General features: G+C 39.5%; 1 pseudogene; it reads right to left on the bottom strand.

Moving 5' to 3' along the window:
- Positions 1–373: 373 nt before the first annotated feature.
- Positions 374–24597, bottom strand: LOC113425325 (C-type lectin BpLec-like; annotated as a pseudogene).
- Positions 24598–24835: the final 238 nt, after the last annotated feature.

Here is a 24835-nt window from a genome sequence, read left to right as displayed (position 1 = left end):
GTCAAAACAAGTGGTTGATAGGAGTCACAAGAAAAAGGAAACATCCAACTATGTTTTCTGGGAGAGGATTTCAATTGAAGCATCTGAGTTTAAAACAGTGGCCCCCTTTCATTCAATAATGAGAAAAATACAGCAAGAATTATATAAGCATAGAAGGTATTTATTTGCATGACACTATGGCTGATAAGAGTCACAAGAAGAAGGAGAGATCCAAGTCATCTCTTCTGAAAGAGGATTTTGAAAGGAGAGCTGGACTTCCATCCTATAGGGTGGAGGGTAGTAATGAATGGCATAAAAGAGGCATCCACAAAGTATCCTGGTTTATCATCATCTGATCCAATGACATCTCCACAAACAATGAGTACAGACGTCTCTACAGCTCATGCTTGCAGATGTAGGCATTGAGTTTCTGGCATGGGGAATCATTCCACTCTTTAAAACCTAAAACACAAAGGACAAGATATCTGATATTTCGTGCCCTAGCCATTCATTTTTTATTTTATTTTAATTTATTTATTTTTATTTATTTGTCAAGCATGTATTAGATAACAGATATAATTACAACAGGATTATGACTACATGAAATGGGTACAAATAAAAAGGGACATTAGGACAAGGACAGTAGGCACGTTGGTGCTCTTATGCACACCAATTACAGACCTCTCAGGAATGGGATGAGGTCAACAGTAGACAGTTTAAGGTTAAAGTTTTGCAGGTTTGAGGCAGTGGTCACCAACTGGTGGGCCAGGGACCACTGATGGTCTGCGAGAAAATTTTGCTGGTCCACAGAGAAATGTCACCTCCACAAAGCACCCCCCAAAGCAATTAATCCAAACTGCACGGGAACATAAGGCTGCACCACCCACATGGCCCACGGGAACACAAGGCTTGTGTTGCTTGCATTGCAATCAACATGAAGTAGAGGGGAGGGGGAAAGGGCAGAGTGGGGGAATTTGCCCCACTCACCCCATGCTTCTGGACTGGCTACCAGGCTGCTTCTTTCTGCTTTTCTTCTTCTGCTTTTGGCTGCACACAAGGAAAGCAGCAAAAGTCTTTCTTTCTTTCCCCCAAACTCTGTCAGAAGTGAGTCTTTGGGACTCTGCAAGGCATCCTGCTCCAAGAGGCTGCTCCAGCAAAGACTCATTTCTGACGGAGTTTGGAGGAAAGAAAGAAAGACTTCTGCTGCTTCTGCTGCTTTCCTTTCATGAAGCCAAAAGTAAGTCTCTCTCTCTCTCTCTCTCTCTCTCTCTCTCTCTCTCTCTCTCTCTCTCTCTCTCTCTCTCTCTCTCTCTCTCCCTCTCCCTCCCTCCCTCCCTCCCTCTCTCTCTCCCTCTCTCTCCCTCTCTCAGAATGGAGCTGGAGACGGTATCCTGCAATCCCAAATAAAGAATGATCGATCGGTAGGAAAGCGGAGTGGGAGATTTTCCTGCAGATTTTGGGGGGGATTTTCCCAGGTTCTCTGGTCCACGGGATTTAAAATTATGAGTTTGGTGGTCCCTGAGGTCCAAAAGGTTGGTGACCCCTGGTTTGGGTAACAGAGTCAGGTAGTGCATTCAAGGCATTGACAACTCTGTTGCTGAAGTTGTATTTTCTGCAATCGAGTTTGGAGCAGTTTACCTTGTTTGTATCTATTGTGTGCTCATGTATTGTTGTAGTTGAACCTGAAGTAGTCATTGGCTGGTAGGACATTGTAGCAGATAATTTTATGTACTACGCTTAGGTCAGATCGAAGGCATTATCATTCTAAGTTGTCTAATCCCAAAATTTCAAGTCTGGTGGTATAAGGTATTCTATTGTGAGCAGAAGAGTGGAGGACTCTTCTCATGAAATATCTCTGGACTCTCTCAATTGTATTAATGTTCACTATGCAGTGTAGGTTCCAGACAGATGAGCTGTATTTGAGAATTGGACTAGCAAATCAGAGGTGGTATTCGGCAGGTTCTGACCAGTTCTGGAGAACCGGTAGCAGAAATATTGAGTAGTTTGGAGAAACAGCAAATGCCACCTTTGACTGGAGATTTTACAGTATCCTTCCCCTGCCATGCCCACCAAGCCACACACACAGAACCGGTAGTAAAAAAAATTGAATCCCACCACTGTAGCAAATGTTTGTATAGCAACAGCACTTAGACTTATATACCGCTTTACAGTGCTTTACAGCCCTCCCTAAGCAGTTTAAAGAGTCAGCCTATTGCCCCCAACAATTTTGGTCCTCATTTTACCCACCTCAGAAGGATGGAAGGCTGAGTCAATCTTGAGCCTGGTGAGATTTGATCTGGCAAATTGCAGGCAGCTGGCTGCAGCAGATGTAGCTTGCAATACTGCACTCTAACCACTGAGCCACAGAGGCTCCTTACCATATTGCATGCTCTAGTTCAGTGGTCGCCAACCGGTGGGCCGCGAGAAAATTTTGGTGGTTTGCAGAGAAATGTCACCCCCAGAGCACCCCCCCAAAGCAATTAATCCAGGCTACATGGGAACACAAGGCTGTGCCACCCACATGGCCCAGGGAACACTCTCCATCCACTCACTCCTTACCTTGCAAACTTGCTTGCTAAATTGCTATTTTTCCTTTTTCTTTTCAACCATCAGCTGTTCTGCTGTGCCGGGAGATTTAGATTAGCTAGAAAGCAGGAAATCATTGCATTCTTGCTTTCTAGCTAATCTTTAGATCTGTGGCTCTGCTTTTAATCAGAGCTGAACCTTCCTTTGGACTGAAGTTTCTATTATTCAGTGCAGACTCAGGTAGCCGATGGTAGATAGATAGATCTCTTGAGTGAATCTGTGATTCTGTGAGCAACTCAATCTGCCTGCCAGCTTTGCCTGATTTGAGGTAAAAGTTGCTCTATTTTATAAAAAAAAAAATCAATATTTACATAAATATTTATAATATTTACATACAAGCCATGCCCAGCCAGTCACATGACCACCAAGCCACACCCACAAATTAGGCCAAGCCCACAGAACCAGTTGTTAAGAAATTTGAATCCCACCGCTGCCTCTGTGTGTTTGTGTGTGCATGAGAGGGGGGGGAGAGAGACAGATCAGATTTCTCTCTCTCTCTCTCTCTCTCACCCACCAACATCAGTAAGCCACTGCCAGTCAAAATTCATATTAGTGGTCACTGGAATTTAAAATTATGAGTTTGGTAATCCCTGAGGTCCAAAAGGTTGGCAACCCCTGTTCTAGTTAAGAGTACAATATTACCAGAGAAGAAGCTATGCAAGATTAAGTAAACTCTTAATGTCTTTTTGGCAATGTTGTTACAGTGGGCTCTGTATTTTTGAAGATATGTGCATGGGATGTCCTGGAGATTAACATTTAGAAGAAGAACAACTTCTTTGAAAATTCACTGGACTGTCTAAGACATCTTCTGAAAAATGCACGTACAATTCATGTATTCAAAGGCAGGGTAATTATTTTTGACAGTGAAGCAGAAAATTTCCACTAATATGTATTACCAAATACAATCTTTGAGAGAAGAAAGAAAAAGACTTTTTCATGTTGAAACTTGGTAGCTACAATATTCAGCAAAAGAAAAAGGTGAATGAATTTGTAAAAGGGAACTATCTTATGAATTTGAGCAATTGTCTGCCATAAGTCTACAAGTTTCTATTTATTTCTTAATTGTGAGACTCACTGACCTACCTGTAAAAAGAGGTCAGTTCCACACAGTGATCAGCACTACCATAATCATCTGGCTCGTTTTTCATCCAGGCTTTGTAATTGTAAGTTGATTCATCAGTCCACCTCCATTTTCCAGCCTGTTGAACAAACACACAGCAGATGACATGGACAAGGAAGTAAATAGTCCCTGGGATTCCATTGATCATGATCATAAAAACTACAAAGATTGCCTACTAGAGTGGTTGATTAGTAAGCAATCCTATGTAGTGACTATCATGTAAAGACTAGGCAATGGTTTCCACAATAGTAGTTAACTTTGTAATATCCAAAGCATCTTGCAAAGGGTCATTTGATTTAAAGAAATGACCAACTCTTTTTTTAAAAAGGAAAGAAATCTTCAGATTCTGCTCAATTATTTTCCTCTTATTCCCAGACTTTCTCAATGCGACTTAGTCACCATGATTGCAAACATGAAAGCTTCACTATTACCCCAGTTATTGTCTACTGAAATATCTATGCCTCTATATTTTTCCTCTTACACACCACTTATAGAAACTACAACTTAATTTGAGAAAATATTGAGATTTAATCAGGGAAATGATTGAGAAAAATTGGAACAGCACAGTCACACACTGTTTAAAAAGGAAGAAGAGAAGCTCACCTGGTGGACATCCTGAAGACCAATCCAGACATTGTTTAATTCCTGTTGATAAGTGGAGATATGCTTAGCCATAGAAGAATCTCAGCTTTGGTGAGGATAGAGGTGAGATGATCTCCACGGCCAAAGCTTTGACACTCAATGTTCAAGTTTAGACAAAGAGAAAAGCAGATAATGCTCTTCATAATCTTTCATATGTATCACTGGGATATAGCAGAAACCTATCCAATTTATGTTCATGCTATTTTAATATACACAGTATAGTAAAATGCCTACATTGAAGGATGTGTGTTAGCATATTGTACAATACTGTTATTGCATCATCAGTTTGTCAGATCAATTCTTATCCCTGAAGCCATAAAGTCCAACTTTCTACTCAGTGCAAGAATCAAAATGAACACAACTCTGAAAGAAGGGTGTCAATCAGAAACACTCAATTAAACAGAATCCACCATCTTTCTAGGTCTGGGTCATGGGCACTCATGTCTAATTACTTTGTTACAGAGGTGGTATTCAGCAGGTTCTGATCAGTTCTGGAGAACCGGTAGCGGAAATTTTGAGTAGTTGGGAGAACCGGCAAATACCACCTCTGCCTGGCCCTGCCCCCATCTATTCTCTGCCTCCCGAGTCCCAGATGATCGGCTGGGTCTTCTTTGGTTGCCCTGCACAGAAGAACAGATCTGGAAAGCAGGTTAGTGGGGTGGTGAGGGAATGGAGATTTTGCAGTATCCTTCCCCTGCCACGTCCACCAAGCCACGCCCACAGAACTGTTGGTAAAAAAAATTGAATCCCACCACTGCTTTGTTAGGAAGTTTTTTCTAACATTGAATTGGAATCTATCTTCAGGCTACACTCTCAAATGAGAGTGAACACATCTTAGTGTCCTCTGTATGATTCAGTTACTTGAAGAAGTCTGCCCTCTGTAGTTTTCTTGTCCAAGGGCTAAATATGACATCTCCTTTAAACTTTCTCCATAAAGTTAGGTTTTTAGTCCACTGATGATCCTCAATGGGGGTTGCCACAAAGAAGGGAGGGTCAACCTCTTCTCCAAAGCACCTGAAGGCAGGACAAGAAGCAACAAGTGGAAACTAATCAAGGAGAGAAGCAACCTAAAACTAAGGAGAAATTTCCTGACAGTTAGAACAATTAATCAATGTAATGACTTGCTTTCAGAAGTTATAGATGGTCCACCACTGGAGATTTTTAAGAAGAGATTGGACAATCATTTGTCTGAAATGATATAGGATTTCCTGCTTAAGCAGGGAGTTGGACTTGAAGCTCTCCAAGATTCCTTCTAACTCTGTTATTCTGTGATTGTGTTATTTTCTAGTCTATCTGAACCCTTTTTAAAATGTTGTGCTCACAACAGAAGTCTAGTAGTCAATACAGGATTTCTTTAAGGCCAAATAAAAAGGGACAAGAAATTGTCATTATTTGGAAATGATGATTGTTTTGATAGAACCTAAAATGGCATCGCCTTTTTTTCCCCAAACCCCACTACTGATTGCACTCTGTTTGCAATCAGCAAATCCAACATTATTCACAGTTATCTACAACCTCTACTTGTGTATTTTGTTTCCAAAGGAAAAACTTTGCACACTCTCTATTAAAGTACATTTTATTACTTTCATCGCATTTCATTGAGACTGTTTGGAATTTTATTTACACCTTCTAGGGCCTTATCTGCTTTCCTATCCACATGTGGGTCCTCTCCACCTTTGTTCAGCTTTCCCACCATCTCTTTATTGAAATCATAAATAACAATAAACTATTCAGTACTTCTCAACCTAGAGCCTTGATAGCGAACCTATGGTACGTGTGCCCCAGCCAAACTTACCTGCACTGCACATGCACGCACCTCCAAGCTGATTTTAGGCCTGCTTGAAGCCTTTTTGAAGCCTTTCCCTGAGGCTCGAGGGAAGCCTCTGCAGCCTCGGGAGGCCAAAAAATGGGCCTTCCAGAAATACCGGAAGTGCTCATTTTCAGCCTCTGGAGGGCCTCTGGAGCCCAGGGGAGGCTGTTTTCACCCTCCTGGGAGCTCAAGGGAAGCCTCTGCAGCCTTTGGAAGCTGAAAAACAGGCCTCAAACAAGCCAAAAAATCAGCTGGGAGGCGTGTGCATGTGCAGTGCAGGTAAAGGGGCACGGGGGGTGTTGTGCGCACATGCGCAGGGTGGTAGAGTGCATTGCCTTCTGGATGCTGACACACGAGCACGTACGCACATGCACAATTTTTGGCACGGGAGCCCAAAAAGGCTAGCTACCACTGACCTAGAGTATATCTGCATATTTATAGGCTACTCCTTTTGCACATGATGTGACTAATTCACAATTCAATCCGAACAATTTCCTTGCTTTTTTCATGTCATTGTTTTAAGACAGAGCCCTGATGTTTAAAAATTGATGAATGAAGGTAGAGTGCACATATAATGCAGGATTCATTTATGAGATTATAATTGATTTTATCTCCAGCTCCATTATCTTGAGACCTCCCACTTTCAAAATAAATACAATCAAAGGCCGATTAAAAAAAATTAAGATGCAGCCGAATTATGCAATTAAACTTTGTTAATTGTAAGTTTTCCCATTTTGTCAAATCTGTCGCAATCTGCTGCTTGAGTTTAAGATAATTGTCCTCCTTCAGTGTGCTACATCTTGGTGTAATGTATATCCCTAAATACTTAACCTTGTTTGTGACCTGTATTTCTAAAACTTCTTCCAGCTCTTTCTTTGGTCTTGCTAGCATATTAATATCTTTGTTTTATCTTTATTTATTTTCAAACCTGCTACTTTTCCATATTCTTCTATTTTTTCTATTAATTTAGGTGCTGTTTCCAATGGATCTTCTAATACGAATACCAGGTCATCTGCAAAAGCTTGTAATTTATACTCTTCTTTTTTTAATTTTCATTCCTTTTATTTCTTTTTCTTCTCTGATGTTCCTATTCAGCACTTCCAGTGTTAACACAAACAACAGAGGCGACAGTGGACAGCCTTGTCTGGTCCCTTTTCTTATATCTATAAAGTCTGTTAATTCTCCATTTATCATAACCTTTGCAGTTTGTTTATGATATATCGTTTCAATGGCTTGAGTAATTTTTTTACCAAAGCCCATTTGGTCCAATTGTAACAGCATAAAATGTCAATTCACATTATCAAAGGCTTTTTGTGCATCTATAAACATCAGAGCCATTTGTTTTTCAGGATGCGCCTCATAGTATTCCAGTGTATCTAAAATTATTCTCATATTATATTTAATCTGTCTCTTTGGCAGAAATCCATTTTGATCAGGATGAATAAAATTGTTTAAATATCTTTTCAGTCTTTCTGCCAGAATTGAAGCAAAAATTTAATAATCTGAATTTAATAGTGATATAGGTCTGTAATTTTTAACTTGCTGTGGGTCTGTGTCCTCCTTCGGTACAAGTATTATATATGCTTCTGACCATGTTTCAGGTATTCTCTTCTTTGTCATAACTTCATTCATAATTTCAAATAAGTGAAGATTCAATGTTTCCTGGAATGTCATAAAATTCCACTGGCAAACCGTCCGGACCTGGTTCTTTCCCAATGTTTTGCTTTTTTAAAGCTTCTGTTAATTCCATCATTGTTATGTTACTTTCTAACATTGTTTCAATATCTTTGGGTATCTGGAGCAAATTTGCTTCCTGTAAGTATTATTGAATTCTTTCTTCCTGAACATTCTCTTGATGGTACAGTTTTCCATAGTAATCTTGAATAATTTTTTTCTTCTCCACATTTCCATAGCATACATATCCTTGTTCGTTTATCAATTGATTTATTCTTCTCGAGTCTCTTTCCTTTCTCAATTTATATGCTAGCCATCTGCCTGGTTTATTTGCATCTTCAAAATAGTTCTGCTTAGCATTTCTAATTTTTTGTGCTATTTCTTCTTTTTCCATTAGCCCCATTTTATGCTTAGTTATGTCCATTTTAATTTTAATGTCCTTTTTTTCTCTCTTTTTTTCATCTTCCAATATTTTAAAGATTTTTTTCTGTTTTATATTTCTTTTCCTTGTATAGTCCATTATCAAACCTCTTGTATAAGCCTTCATCGTGTCCCAGAGGTTTCTTTAAAGAAAAAAGTCAATTCTCTCTCAATTTTCTGTTTGAAGTCTTTTTCCTTTAATATTGTATTATTTAAAGTCCATCTAGATCTCCTTTTTTGTCCTTTCCATACAAGTGTTATTGGATTGTGATCTGCCCAGGTACTTGCTTCTATTTCAATGTCTTGTATGTTAGAAAGCAATTCTGTTGACGTCCACATCATATCTATTCTAGACCATGATGCATGTCTATTTGAATAAAAGGTATATTGTTTATTTTCTGCATTTCTCTCTCCCCATGCATCTTTTAAGTTTATCTCATCTACCATTCGAAAGAAGGATTTTGGTAATGTCTTTCTAGTTTTCTTTGCTGATTTTTGTGTTTTATAATCCAATTTGTTATTTATTATTCCATTAAAATCTCCCATCAGACAGATATTAGCATAGTCCAGTTCAATTATTTTCTTATGTAATTTCCTGTAAAAATCTTCTTGATTATCATTTGGAGCATAAATTGCTATTAAAAGTGTCTTTAAATTATTGTCCATTATCTCCACCATCAAAATCTTTCCATCATCATCTGTATATATTTGTTCCACAGGGATTGTATCTCTAATGTATAACACCACTCCTCTCTTTTTACAATGTGTTAACGCTGTAAATAATTTCCCTAATTTTTGTTGTTTCAGTATATAATCATGTTGTTTTTTTAATATGTACTTCTTGTAGGCAGATTATATCAAATTTTAATTTCTCTAACTTATGAAATATTTTTACTCTTTTAATAGCTGAATTAAACCCATTTATATTAATTGTAATCAATTTTTTCTCATCCATTTTAGACTTTGTAAGAAGAATTGTTGCTCTAGTAGAACTTGGTTCTCGTTGTTCTCTGGGTACACCACCTATGACTCCTTCCTCTTTTTCAATTACTGCAGTACATTCCTCTTGAAATTCCGTTAATGACTCTTCTTTTCTTGTATCTTCCTCCCTTCCTCTAAAATATTCCAGATAGAATAACTCAGCTTTTTCAACTGTATAAATTCTATGACTTTGTTCCTGCCAGGTAAACATGAGACCTTTGGGTATCAGCCATCTGTAATTTATTCCTCTCTTAAGTAACTCTTTGTTCAAAAATAAATATTCTCTTCTTGTCTCTCTCACTCTTCTCGGTACCTGTTTCAGTACCACTATTTCTTTATCTTTGTACTTTAATGTTTTTTCTCTTGCCGCCTGAAGTATTTGTGATTTAATTATTTTCTTAGTAAATCTGATTTGAACTTCTCTTGGCAGTTTATTTCTCATTGCATATCTTGTATAAACACAAAAAACTTCATCCATTCCATCCATCATCTTCTCTTTAGTTACCTCTAATGCTTCTGCTAGGATCTCTGTCATCATTTCAGCAAGGTTTTCACCCTTTTCTTCTTCTATATTTTGAAATCTAAGATAGAATTCTGATCTATCAATTTCCCATCCCAATGATTCCAGAGATCTGCCCTTATCTCTTTCCACTTCACTCAATCGGGTATCCATATCTCCAATCTTCTTATCTCTTTGTACATCTTGTTCTTCAATTTTCTTTATTCTGTCCTCATATTGCATCATCATCTGTTGAATATTTTCTATTTTTTCATCCGTCTTTTCCGTTCTTTGCTCAATATTCTCCATTCTCTTTTCAATATTATCTGTTTTATCTGTATCTTTTGAATTCCTTGCATAATCATCTGCAGTGTCACTTCTTTCTCCTTCTTTTGTTGTAACATCACCTGTATTAATCGTTGTCCTCCAGATGGTGAGAAAGAAGAGGTCGGGATTGAAGAAGCTGAGGCTGGTATTTTTCTGCTCAGCTTCAGCTTCAACCATAACAACACAAGAGCAAACAATAGATACAAACTCAAGGTTAATCGCACCAAACATGATTGCAGGAAATATGACTTCAGCAACAGAGTGGTCAATGTTTGGAATACTCTACCTGACTCTGTGGTTTCTTCCCCAAACCCCAAAAACTTTAACCTTAGACTGTCTACTATTGACCTCACCCCTTTCCTAAGAGGTCTGTAGGGGGTATGCATAAGCACACCAACATACCCACCGTTCCTGTCCTATTGTATCTTTTATTTTTTTATTTTTCTTATATGTATCCATGTATTCATAATTATGTTTTTACTTATACTTATTATCTTGTAAGCAATTGACTAAATAAATAAATAAATAAATAAAATAAATAAAATAGTCTCAAGATCCACGTGGATCTTGACAGATTAGAACACTGGGCCATATCTAACAAAATGAAATTAAATGTAGAGAAAAGTAAAGTCCAAATTTAGGCAAGAAAAACTAAAAGTACACATACAGGCTGGGTGAAATCAGACTCAATAGCAGTAACTGTGAGAGGGATCTTGGAGTCTTAGTGGACAACCAGCTAAATATGAGCCAGCAGCATGCAGCAGCAGCCAAAAAAGCTAATGCAATCCTAAGTTGTATTAACAGAGGGATACAATCAAGATCAAGGGAGGTAGTAATACCACTCTATAAAGCCTTAGTAAGACCACACCTAGAGTACTGCATCCAGTTTTGGTCACCACATTACAAAAAAGATGTTGAGACTCTACAAAAAGTACAAAGAAGAGCAACCAGGATGATTAGGGGACTGGAGACTAAAACGTATGAAGAATGGTTACAGGAACTGGGCTTGGCTAGTCTAGTAAAGAGAAGGACCAGGGAAGACATGATAGCAGTCTTCCAATATTTGAGGGGCTGCCACAGAGAAGAAGGGGTCAAGCTATTTTCTAAAGTGCCTGTAGGCCAGACAAGGAATAATGAACAAGGAGAGATTTAACCTGGAAATAAGGAGAAACTTTCTGACAGTGAGAATAATCAACCAATGGAATGGCTTGCACCATCACTTGAGATTTTCAAGAAGAGATTGGACTGCCATTGTCAGAAATGGTGTAGGGACTCCCACTTGGGCGTGGGGTTGGACTAGATGATCTACAAAGGTCCCTTCCAACTCTGATTATCTGTTATCTGTTATCTCGTGGCTCATGGCTCACAAATTATTCACCAATAATGTTCATGATCAACATTTGAGTTATTTGCTCTGCACTTCATTTAACAACCCCATAATCCCTTGCGGAGTCTGGGCAATTGAATGGAATTAGCAGAGTGTTTTAATGGCCAGATGCCTTTCCTGTCACCAATGTGGAGTTTTGTTCAGCAGATATTATTCTCATTATGCTCAGAGAGAAATATCTGCCTCTACTTAGGATCGAACCCACAGCCTCCTGATTGTGAGGTGAGAGCTCCACCTCTAGGCCACCACACCACTCTTGCTCTGCACTATTTACTATTTATTTATTTACTTATTTATTTATTTATTTTTGTCAATTGCTTACAAAATAATAAGTATAAGTAAAATCATAGTTATGAATACATGGATACATATAAGAAAAATAAAAAATAAAAATAAAAGAAACAATAGGACAGGGACGGTAGGCACGTTGGTGCACTTATGCACGCCCCCTACAGACCTCTTAGGAAAGGGGTGAGGTCAATATCATGTTTCTCATAAAATAAGGCCGGGTCTTATATTTTTTTGAGCCCCGAAAAAATGGCTAGGCCGTCTTTTCAGGGGTGACTTAATTCCCCCCTTGCATCCTCATCTAGAGCGCCCCATGGGCAGCCTCGCCACCAGCCGCTCCTAACGGGTGATCATGGCGAAGCGCAGAGAGCTCCTTACTCCCACCAAAAAGCTTTGCTGCAGACCAAGACCTTTGGCACCCGCCACTGTTGCTTTCCCTTCTGCCCATTCTGCTGCCATGTTTGGAGCTGCCGCTTCTGTGTTTGGAGTGCCGCTGCCATTTAGAGTGCCGCCGCCATTTGGAGCACCGCCTCCATGTTTGGAGCTGCCACTTCCGTGTTTGGAGTGCCGCTGCCATTTGGAGTGCCTCCGCCATTTGGAGCACCGCCGCCACATTTGGAGCTGCCGCTTCCATGTTTGGAGTGCCACTGCCATTTGGAGTGCCGCCACCATTTGGAGCACCGCCGTCATGTTTGGAGCTGCCACTTCCACGTTTGGAGCTTCCACCGTGTGGCAGCGGCGCTCCAAATGGCGGTGGTGCTCCAAACAGCAGCAGTGCTCCAAATGCAGAAGTGGCAGCTCCAAATGCGGCGGCAGCTCCAAATGCGGACATGGCAACTCCAAACAGCGGCAGTGCTCCAAACAGTGGTGGGGTTCCAAACGCGGAAGCGGCAGCTCCAAATGCGGAAGCAGCAGCTCCAAACAGCAGCAGTGCTCCAAACAGCGGCAGCGCTCCAAACCTGGAACAGGCAGCTCCAAATGCAGTGGCAGCTCCAAATGCAGAAGCAGCAGCTCCAAATGGCAGCAGTGCTCCAAACAGCAGTGGTGCTCCAAACGTGGAAGTGGCAGCTCCAAACGCAGCAGCGGCATGGGCAGAAGGGAAATTAACAGTGGTGGGCGCTGAAGGTCTTGGGTCTGTTGCAAAGGTGCTTGGCAGGAGTAGGGAGATCTCCGTGCTCTGCCATGATCGCCCATTAGGAGCAGCTGGTGGCGAGGAATTGCTGCCCACAGGGCGCTCCTAACGGCAAGTCCCCCCGCCCTTCCCCCCATTTTGCATGTTTTAAAATAGGCCTAAATTTGGGGGGAGGGGCTTAATTTCATTTTATGCCTAGAAAACATGCTGGGTCTTACTATTGGGGGAGGTCGTATTGTTGGAGAAACACAGTAGTAGACAGTCTAAGGTGAAAGTTTTTGGGGTTTGGGGAAGAAACCACAGAGTCAGGTAGAGTATTCCAGACATTGACCATTCTATTGCTGAAGTAAAACTAGTAATACTAATCAGTGAAATGGAGAAAAACACAGCAAAATCTACATGCATGTGTTATATATTGTATCAATGTGCACTGATGAGAAATGTTTCTTACTTCAGCTTCTTTCCAGATTGATTTATTATCAAAATATGCATAACAGTTACCCTAATTTTCCAGCCATTCCTGACATGTGTCATCTTGTTCTACTGTTACCAATTTAGCAAACTAGAGCTGCTTAAAATATAAGTTGGCATATTATAACATGGGAAAGCAATCATAAAATCTGAGAGAGAATGGGGTTTCTAAACAGGTTTTGGATTATATATGTTGGAATGAATAATGAATGAATAAAGTCTCATCACTGGAGGTTTTTAAGAAGAGACTGGACCGTCACTCGTCTGAAATGGTGTAGGATCTGACTGAGGAGAAGGCTGGACTAGATGACCTCCAAGTTCCCTTCCAGTTCTACCCTGATTCTGATTTATCTGGACTCTTTTTCCATTTGAAACTTTCCAAAATCAAAGTAGTAATTGCCCTTTTGCTGTTTATTTAAAAATTTTATTTATTTATTTTATTTATTTATTTGATTTGCCAATTGTTTACAAGATAATAAGTATAAGTGTATACATAGTTGTGAATACATGAAATGGGTACATATAAGAAAAATAAAAGAATAAGAGAAACAATAGGACAGGGACGGTAGGCACGTTGGTGCGCTTATGCACGCCCCCTACAGACCTCTTAGGAAGGGGTGAGGTCAATAGTAGACAGTCTAAGGTTAAAGTTTTTGGGGTTTGGGAAGAGACTACAGAGTCGGGTAGAGTATTCCAGACATTGACCACTCTGTTGCTGAAGTCGTATTTCCTGCAATCAAGTTTGGTGCGGTTTACTTTGAGTTTATATCTATTGTGTGCTCTTGTGTTGTTATGGTTGAAGCTGAAGTATTCATTGACAGGTAGGACATTGCAATGTATGATTTTATATACCATGCTTAAGTCAGACCGAAGACGGCAGTAATTCAAGGTTTTCTAGTTCTAGAATTTCAAGTCTGGTGGCATAAGGTATTCTACAACGAGTAGAAGAGTGGAGAACTCTCCTTGTGAAATATTTCTGGACTTTCTCAATTGTGCTAATATCAGATACGTAATGAGGGTTCCAGACTGATGAACTGTATTCGAGTATTGGTCTAGCAAATGTTTTGTATGCTCTGGTTAGTAGTGTGATATTACCAGAGAAAAAGCTATGTAGGATTAGGTTAACAACTCTTAATGCCTTTTTGGCTATGTAGTTGCAGTGGGCTCTAGCACTTAGATCATTAGAGGTGAGTATTCCAAGGTCCTTTACAGAGCTTGGGTCATCAACAAGTTCTTGACTATTCAGCTTGTATTTTATTTTCTGATTTTTTTGCCAATATGTAAGACAGAGCATTTATTTGTTGAGATTTGAAGTTGCCATTTGTTTGACCATTCAGATACATAGTCCGAGATCTTTTTGAAGGATAGCAGTATTGTCTGTGGTATTGAACAGCTTTACGTTATCAGCGAAAAGAACGCAATTGCTCTTAATATGATCGCAGAGGTCATTTATGTAGAGTATGAAGAGAGTTGGTCCTAGAACACTGCCCTGGGTGACACCACTATTGACAGGTACTGGATTTGATAGGACGCTCCCGATTTTGACCATTTGTTGTCTGTTTGACAGGAATGCTTCTATCCAGTTATTCAGTTGTCCAGAGATACCATAGGATTTTATTTTTAGGAGTAGTTTGTCGTGTACCACTGAATCAAAGGCTTTACAGAAGTCTATGTGGATTGCGTCTATTGCTTTGCCCTGGTCGAGTTGTGTCGTCCATATGTTTTTGCAGTGTAAGAGTTGCAGATTACAGGATAGTTTTTTCTGAAACCAAATTGTTTATTGGAGAGTAGGTTGTTTGTCTCTAAGTGGAGGATAATGGATTGGTTGATAATTGATTCCATGACTTTACAGGTGACGCAGCATAAGGAGATTGGCCTGTAATTTTCAACTAGGCTTGGGTCTCCCTTTTTGAAGATGGGGATGACTGTGGCTTGTGACCATAGGTTAGGCAAGGAGCTGGTTCTGAAAGATTTTTCAAAGATTATGCTTAGAGGTTTGGCTATGGCAGTGGATAGCTTTCTTAAGAAGTAGGCACATATTCCATCCGGTCCAATAGATAGAGATGGTTTTAGATTGCGTAGTGATTTTTCAACATTGTCTTCTGTGAAATCGATATGTATTAGATCATTGTTGTTATCTGTGGTACGGCTAGGAAATACTGGGCATGATCCATTGCTGTTTATAAATACTGAGCCGAAGAATGTGTTAAAGATGTTGGATTTAATGGTGTCGTCGTTGCAGTCTTTACCATCAGGTCCTATCAAGGGAGGGATGGACCTTGAGTCTTTTAGTTTGTTGTTTACAAAATTGTAAAAAGCACGGGTGGAATTGGTGCTTAGAAGGTTTTCCTCTTGTTTAATGTGATAATTGGTGCATTCGGTCTTTATCTGGTGGCATAAATTTTTGTATCGTTTTTTGAAATTGGCAACGTGACCAGATTTGTTTTTCCACCAGAGTGATCTCTTTTTGGATTGAAGTTTCCTTATTGATATGGGTAATCTGCTTTTTTGTTTTGTTTTGGGAGTTGTTGTTGGAACATATAGTTTGATGACTTTATGCTGTAGATAAAATACTGTATTTTATGTATAAAATACATAAAATACTGTATGCCCTTAAAGTTAGATTTAAAACTTATTTGGTTAAGAATTGGAGGACGTTCACCTTATGCAGTAAACCCTGTTCATGCAAAGATTCCTAACAGCTGAAAAGTGGTTAACAAACCATTTGTGAAAATAATTAGAAAAGGAAATACATGAAGTTAGTGTCTTTAAAAGTACGGATCATTGCTTGAGTGACATAGTTATTCCTCATCTCCCAGAACTCTAAACTTTCCCAGAGACCACTGTTTCATGATCTCCCCTCAAGAAGCAAGAGCAACTATATGGAGCGCTTGTCTAGGCTGGAATTCTCTCTGGAGAGGAATTGTGAAGAACTGGTCGTTCCTTGTCAGCTCTTCATTCTGCCACTGTCAACTCTGTTTTTAGCAGAGTCATCTTCAGTTCACCTTTTCTTCTCCAGAAATCAATCTTTGCTTTTCATGAAAAATTCAGAGGAGCAAGTGGAGATGTTCCATGCAGTGAGGAGAGCAGCTGGGCAGAGGAAATCTGATTTTTTTTTTTCCAGACTGAACTGGTATGGAGAGAAAGATTTATGGTAATGGCTCCCTCAAGTGATGCTTTACTCCTGGGGATTACATGAGCAAGTCCATATACTTTTCCAAAAACAATAATTAGAAGTAATTTGCCATTTATTTTCTTTCTCACTTTTTGACTTTCCAAATTAGTAGACCATCCTAATCAGACCAGATTTTGTTTAGATTTTCAGGATAAATAAGGTGACCAACCATCCTCCTTTAGGGAGGACAGTCCTTCTATTGTAAGTTCTGTCCTCCTCTCTATTGTAAGTTCTGTCCTCTCTCCTACATGTCCTCCTTTTTGATATTTGAAGACTAATCTGTAAATCTCCGTATTTGATCGATGCCGATCCAATCCGTTGTGTGTGATGTGATGTATCTATATTTGACATGGCAATTTATCAAGGCTGGGTACAGTGCGGCGAGACACGATTATGAGATGCATGTGCTCCACACAGGAGAATTGTTTTGAGAGAGTGTGCCATGTGCAAGAGTGCACCACAAGCAAGAGTGTGCCGTGCGCAAGTGTGCACCATGCACAAGAGTGTACCACATGCAAGAGTGCGCCATGCACAAGTGGCTTTGTTTTTTTTCTTAAATTTATTTGTGTCCTTCTTCTCATTGAAAAAAAGTTGGTCACCTTAAGATAAGTCAAGTTCAGGATAGGCCCCAATGCTACCACTATATTATTTGCAAGGGTGGACTTCAAAAATTTTAGGGTTTATCCTCTGCCCAGTTACTGGGTGGGTGTGGCCATGGTGGGTGTGGCCTAGTTGGCTTCCTGCACCATGAAGGGGGGCGTTTTTGCCCTCCCCGGGCTCAAGAGGCTCTCTGGAAATCAGAACCGGGCCTATTTCAGGCCTTCCTGAACTTCCAGGAGGCCCATTTTTTGCCCTCCTCAAGCCTTTGCATGCACCCTGCACTTACCTGCATCCAAAACAGGCCACATGGGGACTCCTGGGAGGGGTGGGGTACGATGAGCGGGGCCAGCCAGGAGTGACATTTGGGAGGTTCTCCAAACTGCACAGAACCTTAGCTAGGGGCTCTCCCAAACCCCTGCAAACCCCCAACAGCCCACCCTTGTGAATTTGGCTGTTTCTATGACATGCTAATTTTCTTGTGACCCAATTCAGCTTGTCCTGCAAGGACAATTAATAGAATAGAGTGGACCTTTTTCCAAACAAAGCAGTTAATCTATTGACCACATGGCACTCTTGCTTCTCATTTGTCCTTGATATGTATTAAGTGCCAAAGTTTGAAGTCAATGCTAAAAGCTTTCCAAAAACTCAGAGTTAAAGAGAAATTGTTGAGAAATGAACAAATATCTAGAAGGAGATCTAATTCTGACATCCATTTCCTTTCATATAAGTTAGAATCACAGAATCATAAATCTGGAAAGGACTTTAGAGATCTTTTAGTCCAACATCCTGCCCAAGGCAGGATTCCTATTGTAGTACCATCCTAGACAAATGGTTGTCCAATCTTTTCTTGAAAAGCTCCAGGAGTGTTGCAAATTCATCTCTTGACCTTTCAACCCCATGTCTGTCTTTCAATCCTGTGTCTCCTTAGGAACATGTATAATGGAAAAAAATCAGGCAATCTAGGCAAAAAGGGGCATCTGTAGGTAAGTTATAGCAGTCAAGATGGCGACTGTGTGCACAAAAGGATACATTAAAAAAGTGCTTCATTTTTATCTTCTCCCAGTTTAACCACAAAGACTCCCGTATATAATGTCTTCTAAAATAACCCTGTGTTTTAGTTCCCTTATACCATAAAAAAGCATGCCAACCCAACAGCAAATCATGACCTTCTAGTGTCAACAATCTAGTCTTTCTTAATGTTATCCATTCCTTAACCCACATCAAACTTGCAGCTTGATAGTACAATTCCCAATTGGGCAGGCCAAAACCTCCTCTAATTCTAGCATCTTGCAAAAGCTTTAGCTTTATTCTCGCTTTCTTACCTTGCCATATATACTTCAACATAACTTTATTTAAATCATCAAAATAGTCTTTTCCGAGCCTAATTGGTATTGTTTGAAACAGAAATAGGATTCTGGGTAAAATATTCATCTTAATTGTTGAAATTCTCCCTATTAATGACAATTGCAAGTTTTCCCATTTCTTCAAGTCTGTAGCTATCTGTTGTTTAAGTTTAATATAATTATTCTCTTTTAATGTGCTACATCTTGCTGTCAAGTGTATCCCCAGATACTTGACCTTATTCGTAATTTGGATTTTCAACAGGTCTGCCAGTTCTTCTCTTTGTCTCAGTAGCATGTTCTTTGTCAAAATCTTTGTTTTGTCTTTATTTATTTTCAAACCAGCCACCTCACCATATATCTCTATCTTTTCCAATAACTTTGGAGCTGTTTCTAACGGATCTTCCAAAATAAAGGCTAAGTCATCAGCAAAGGCTTGCAGTTTGAATTCTTCCTTTTTAATTTTCATTCCTTTTATGCTTTTATCATCTCTAATATTTCTATTCAACACTTCCAAAGTCAATACAAAAAGCAAAGGAGATAGGGGACATCTTGTCTTGTGCCTTTTCTTATATTGATAAAGTCTGTAAGTTCTCCCTCCATCATTACCTTTGCTGTCTGTTTATTGTATATGGCTTCTATTGCGTGGATAAATTTTCTGGCGAAACCCATCTGTTCCAATAGTAATAACATAAATCTCCAGTTCACGTTGTCAAAAGCCTTTTGAGCATCTAGGAATATCAAAGCCATTTGCTTTTCAGGATGTGCCTCATAGTATTCCAAAGTATCCAAGATTACTCTCATATTGTCTCTAATTTGTCTTTTTGGCAAAAATCCATTTTGATCTGGGTGAATGAAATTATTTAAGTATTTTTTAAGTCTTTCTGCTAAAATTGAAGCAAAGATTTTATAGTCTGCATTTAATAAAGAAATAGGTCTATAGTTCTTAATTTGCAGTGGGTCAGCCTCTTCTTTTGGAATAAGTGTAATATAAGCCTCTGACCATGTTTTGGGTATCATCTTCTTTGACATAGCTTCATTCATAACTTCTAGCAATGGAATGCTCAATGATTCTTGAAATGTTTTATAGAATTCTGCCGGAAGCCCATCTGGACCTGGTGCTTTCCCATTATTTTGTTTCTTAAGTGCTTCAGTTAATTCCATCATTGTTATGTTGCTTTCTAGCATTTCTTGAGTCTCTTTAGGTATCTTCGGTAGGTTAGCATTCTGTAGATACTGTTTGACTTTTTCCTCGTCAATATTCTCTTGTTTATATAGTTGCCCATAGAAATCTCGAATAACTTCCTTTTTCTCCTTATTACCATAACAAACTTGGCCTTGATCATCTATTAACTTCAATATTTTTCTTGATTCTTTCTCCTTTCTCAACTTATATGCTAGCCATCTACCTGGTTTATTTGCATCTTCAAAATAATTCTGTTTAGCATTTCTAATTTTCTGTGCCAATTCTTCTTTCTCTATTAGTTCCATTTTATGTTTAGTTATATCCAACTTCAATTTAATATCCTTTTTCTGTGGCATTTTTCTGTAATTCTTTTTCAAGTCTTTTATACTCATCTTCCAAGGCCTTAGTGGCTTGCCTTTTCCTAATATTCTTTTTTCTTATATAATCTATTATCAAACCTCTAACATATGCCTTCATTGTATCCCAAACATTCTGCGTTGAAGTATCTTCTTTTTTATTTTCTCTAAAGAAAAAAGCCAATTCTTTCTCCATCCATTGTGTAAAATCTTTTTCCTTTAAGATAGTATTGTTTAATGTCCATCTCGATCTTTTTTTTTGTCCCTTCCATTTAATTGTCATTGGGGCTATGATCTGCCCAAATACTTGTTTTCAATATTTGTTTCTTGAATATTAGATATTAATTCTGTTGAGATCCAAATCATATCCAATCTGGACCATGATAAATGTCTATTTGAATAGAAAGTATATTGTTTAGCTTTAACATTTCTTTCTCTCCAAATGTCTTTTAAGATTAATTCGTCTGTCATTTTAAAAAAAGATTTAGGGAGAGTCTTTCTATTTTGCTTTGTTGTTGTTGCTATATAATCCAGTTTATTGTCCACAATTCCATTAAAGTCTCCCATCATAATTATATTAACATAGTCCAGTCCAGTTACTTTCATGTGTAATTTTTATAGAATTCTTCTTGTTTATCATTCGGAGCATAAATTGCAATCAAGAGTATTTTTATATTATTGTCCATTATTTCCACCATTAATACTCTTCCGTCTTCATCCGTATAAATCAATTTTGCTGGAATAACCTCTTTAATGTATAGAACCACTCCCTTTTCTTACATTGAGTCAAAGAAGTAAATATTTTCCCTAATTTTGGCTGTACTAACAATTGTTCATGTTGTTTTTTGATATGTACTTCTTGTAGACAAATTATATCAAATTTTAATTTCTCTAATTTATGAAAGGTTTTCCTTCTTTTAACAGCTGAATTGAGTCCATTTATATTCATTGTAATAATTTTTTTTCTTCCATGATTATGCTTTATATTTAGGTCTAACAGCTCTCGTGGATCTCACCACACTGTTCTTTACTATCCACCTGTCCACCTACTGCACCTTCCTCTTCTTCAATCTCCAGTTGTTCCTCTTGAAACTCAATTAATGAGACCTCTTTCTCTGCCTCTTCTTCTCTCCTTCCAAAAAATTCTGTGTAGAAAAGTTCTGCTTTCTCAATTGAATCAATTCTATGTCTCCGTTCTTGCCACATAAACATTAATCCTTCTGGAATCAGCCATCTATAATTCACTTCCTTTTTCAATAGCATTTTGGTCAGGAATCGGTATTCTCTTCTCGTCTCTCTCACTCTTCTGGGTATTTGTTTTAAAACCACAATCTCTTTGCCTTTGTATTTCAATGTCTTCTCTCTTACAGCTTGTAATATTTGTGTTTTGATGGATTTTTTGGTAAATCTGATATGGACTTCCCTTGGTAATTTATTTCTCATCGCATATCTTGTAAAAACTTCGATATACCTCATCTACTCCATCCATCATCTTTTCCTCTGTAATTTCCAAAGCATCCGCCAGATTTTCTATCATTATCGCAGCCAAATTTTGTCCTTTTTCTTCTTCTATATTCTGAAATCTGAGATAGAATTCTGACCTCTCCATCTCCCACCTCAACATCCCACTTTTATCTTGTTCAACCACTGTTAATCTGCTGTCAATATTTCCAATCTTCTCCTCTCTTTGTTTACCTTCTTCCTCAATTTTTTTGAATCTCTCATCATACTTCACTATCATTTGTTGAATATTTTCCACTTTTTCATCAGTCTTCTCTGTTCTTTGTTCAATAGTGTCTATTTTTATCTTGAGATCTTGGATTCCTTGCATAATCATCTGTAAATTCACTTTTTCTTGTTCTTTATCTTGCTTCAACATTGTCTGAATTAAACGTTGTCCTCCAGCTGGTGGGGAGGCAGTGGTAGAAGTAGAAACACCAGAAGATATAGGTTTCCTGCTCATTTTGATGCTTCACAACCTTCAAATTCTTTTTAGCTTTTAATCCAACTGGTAAAATAGCCAATTATAATCCAAAATGGAAAAATCCAATAATAAAAATCCCAATGACAAAAAGAAAGAAGGAGAAAAAGAAAAAGAAAAATCTTCAGGTTCTTCTAGACCCTAATCCAATTATGAAGTAGTCCACAATAAAAAATGAAAAATAGAAAAAAGAAAAAAGCCCAAAAATAATAATAATAATTAGGAAGAAAAAAAAAATAAGGAAGAAAAAGAAAAAAATCCTTCAACTTCTTCATACCTTAATCCAATTGGGAAATCTCAATAATAATAAAAAAGAAAAGGCAGAGTGGTCCAAAAATATAAATGGAAAAAGCAAAAAAAAAAATCCCAGTAAAAAAAGGAGAAGAAAAGAAAAATAAAGAAAAAATTCTGAGGCTTTCCTTTAAAATAAAAAGCAAAAATAAGAATATTACTAAAATTAAAGTTTACAGAGAGGCTGGTGAGTAGGGGTACTCAACTGAAAAAAGATAAGAAACCACACTGCACTTTATTTATTTGTCCAAGGCTCTTATTATGACTCTCTTCTCCACAAGTTTCAAAGCCAAGCCTCAAGTGTTGAAATGTTGATAAGGGTCCAGGAAAGCACCTGTAATAATATTCTGCTGCGCTCTCCCTCTATCTTATCAAATTAAAGTGTCCTTGAGAAGTAGTCTTTTCAGGGTTCTTCTCCAATTCAAATAAAATATTCAAGCCTCTAGTTGGCAGTGTTACAGAGTTTCTTAATACACTTCCCCCCACCAGAAAAACATATTGGATTTGATGCAGCCAGTGTAACTGCTTCCACCTCCCCCAACCCCATCAAATGTTGCCATCCCTCCTGAATGATATTATGGTATCTCTGGACACCTGCATAACTGGATAGAAGCATTCCTGTCAAACAGACAACAAATGGTCAAAATTGGGAACGTGCTATCAAATTCCATACCTGTCAACAGTGGTGTCCCCCAAGGTAGTATTCTAGGACCAACTCTCTTCATAGTCTACATAAATGACCTCTGTGATCATATTAAGAGCAACTGCGTCCTCTTCACTGACGATGTAAAGCTATTCAACACCACAGACAATACTGCTACCCTTCAAAAAGACCTCGACTATGTATCAGAATGGTCAAACAAATGGCAACTTCAAATCTCAACAAACAAATGCTCTGTCTTACATATTGGCAAAAAAAAATCAGAAAATAAAATACAGGCTGAATAGTCAAGACCTTGTTGATGATCCAAACTCTGTCAAGGACCTTGGAGTACTCATCTCTAATGATCTAAGTGCTAGAGCCCACTGTAACTACATAGCCAAAAAGGCATTAAGAATTGTTAACCTAATCTTACGTAGCTTTTTCTCTGGTAATATTACACTACTAACTAGAGCATACAAAACATTTGCTAGACCTATACTCGAATACAGCTCATCAGTCTGGAACCCACATTATGTATCTGATATTAACACAGCTGAGAAAGTCCAGAAATATTTCACAAGAAGAGTTCTCCACTCCTCTACTCATTGCAGAATACCTTATGCCACCAGACTCGAAATTCTAGACCTAGAAAAGCTAGAACTACGCCGCCTTTGGTCCAATCTAAGTATAGTATATAAAATCATACATTGCAATGTCCTACCTGTTCTGTACGAGCCATTTGCATACTTGTAATACTGCGCCCTGATTGGTCAGAGCGCACGGCAACCTGATTGGCCGAGTAAACCGCACTGATTGGCCCGCCGCGAATCCCCGCGATTGGTGGAAACTAATCGTGGGAAATTCAAAGCGATTGCCATTGGCACGTGGCAGCCGCGGCCAGGGAAATATAAGCCGCCGCCAATCTTCCTAAGCCCGAGCCGATCTCGGGACCTAATAAAGAGCTGAAACTGGTCACTGACTCCCGAGTCTCCTTTCCGACGACGGATCTAACACTGGCGACGAAGGTGGGATTCCAGAACTGATACCCACCGAGCACGTGGTCCCGAGGGAACGAGATCGACGAGATGGCCAACCTCGCACCGCCCGCACCCTTTAACCAAGCTACTGAGGACTGGGAATCGTACATTGATCGGTTCCTGATGTTCCTAGAGAGTAGCAACCTCAAGGACGCAAACGGGCAGAAAAAAAGGGCTGTTTTCCTGACACACTGCGGGCCCGCAGTGTTTAAGATGGTGAAAGCCCTTGCGAAACCCAAGGACGTGAAGGCGATGGACTGGACCGACCTCGAACCGCTGCTCCAAGGCCACTATGCTCCCGCCATGCCCACCCTCATCAGATGGCACGATTTCTACCGGCGGGACCAGAAGCCGGGTGAGAGCATCAGTGATTTCATGGCAGATCTGCGAAATCTAGAAGGCATGTGCGGCTTCACAGATATGGATGAGGCGCTACGAGACCGCGTCGTCCTCGGGCTCAGGGACCCAGTCCTACAAAGCAGGCTGATGGCCAAGGGCAACATCTCCCTCGCCGACGCCCTTGCCGAGGCCACAGCAGCCGAACCAACCCGGAAATCAGCGGCACGAATGCGGAGGCCTGATACCGGGGATCAAGCCACAACCTATGAGGTGGCCACGACGACTGAGACGCACCCGGAAGCGAGCCGCCGAGCAACCACCACCACCCACCATGGCGACCTCGACTCCGCCTCCGACACCACGGACGAGGAGGACATCCATCGACTCCAAACAGGACGGGACCGGCGCGATCAGCGAAGTCGTAAGTCGGGACCCCAATGTGCTGGGTGCGGAGGCGACCACCCTCGATCAGAGTGCCAGTTTTTCGACGCGATCTGCCGGCACTGCGACAAGAGAGGCCACATCACCCGAGTCTGCCGACTCAAGAAAGCCTACAGCCCACGTCGACGAG

Source organism: Notechis scutatus, chromosome Z (genome assembly GCF_049901735.1).
Source record: "Notechis scutatus isolate UNSWTSFEM ecotype Mainland chromosome Z, rNotScu1.2, whole genome shotgun sequence".
Lineage (NCBI taxonomy): Eukaryota > Metazoa > Chordata > Lepidosauria > Squamata > Elapidae > Notechis > Notechis scutatus.
Note: the sequence above shows the minus strand (reverse complement) of the source record. Positions and strands in the feature narration are given on the sequence as shown.